Source organism: Penaeus monodon, chromosome 32 (assembly GCF_015228065.2).
Source record: "Penaeus monodon isolate SGIC_2016 chromosome 32, NSTDA_Pmon_1, whole genome shotgun sequence".
Taxonomy (NCBI): domain Eukaryota; kingdom Metazoa; phylum Arthropoda; class Malacostraca; order Decapoda; family Penaeidae; genus Penaeus; species Penaeus monodon.
This window is the reverse complement of record NC_051417.1, coordinates 33597561-33598315: the sequence shown is the minus strand read 5'-3', so window position 1 is coordinate 33598315 and position 755 is coordinate 33597561.

Sequence of the window (755 nt, the reverse complement as noted above, 5' to 3'; positions counted from 1 at the left end):
GACAGGGATAATACCTCTACTCCTACATCTAAAAGCAACAACAGTGTGACATAAGAACAACAGTGAGAAATAAGAATATAAGAACACAAGACAACAGAACAACAGTGAGACATAAGAACATTTATATTGAGAATTTAAACTCCTTTTTTTCATGCCTTGTTTTCTCGCCATCGATAACAGACAGAATTCCATCGTGAAGGAAATGCAGAAATGGTAACGTACGTAAACCTATTCACAAGAACTGAAACATTTAAAGAATAGGGAAGAGAGAAACCGATGGAGGCAGAAAATATAAGGTAAAGACAGACATCAAGTTTGGAGATAAGAGAGTATAAGGCAGAGGCAAAGGATAAGTTGAATGTAGAAAGGAACTAGGAAAGGCAGAAAGCAGAAGGCAAAGATCAGCTGAACGTAGAGAGTATAAGGCAAATGTAAGCTAATTATTATGGCAAAAATAAGCTGAATGTAGAGAGTATAAGGCAAATACAAGCTAACCACAGAGACTATCGAGGCAAAAACACGCTAATCATTGAGAACATAAGCTAAAAACAAGGCAACAAAAGCCAAAGACAGAAAGCAGACATTATAAGACAAAAACATACAAAAGGGAGATAGCAGGAGGCGAGGATAAGCTAAACGTAAAAGAGAGAGAGAGAGAAAAGAAAAAAAACTTAAAAAAGAGATGCGAAAGACAGACATCAGGAGGCGAAGATAAACTAAACGTAAAAAAAGAGAGAGAGAGAAACCCCCCCCGT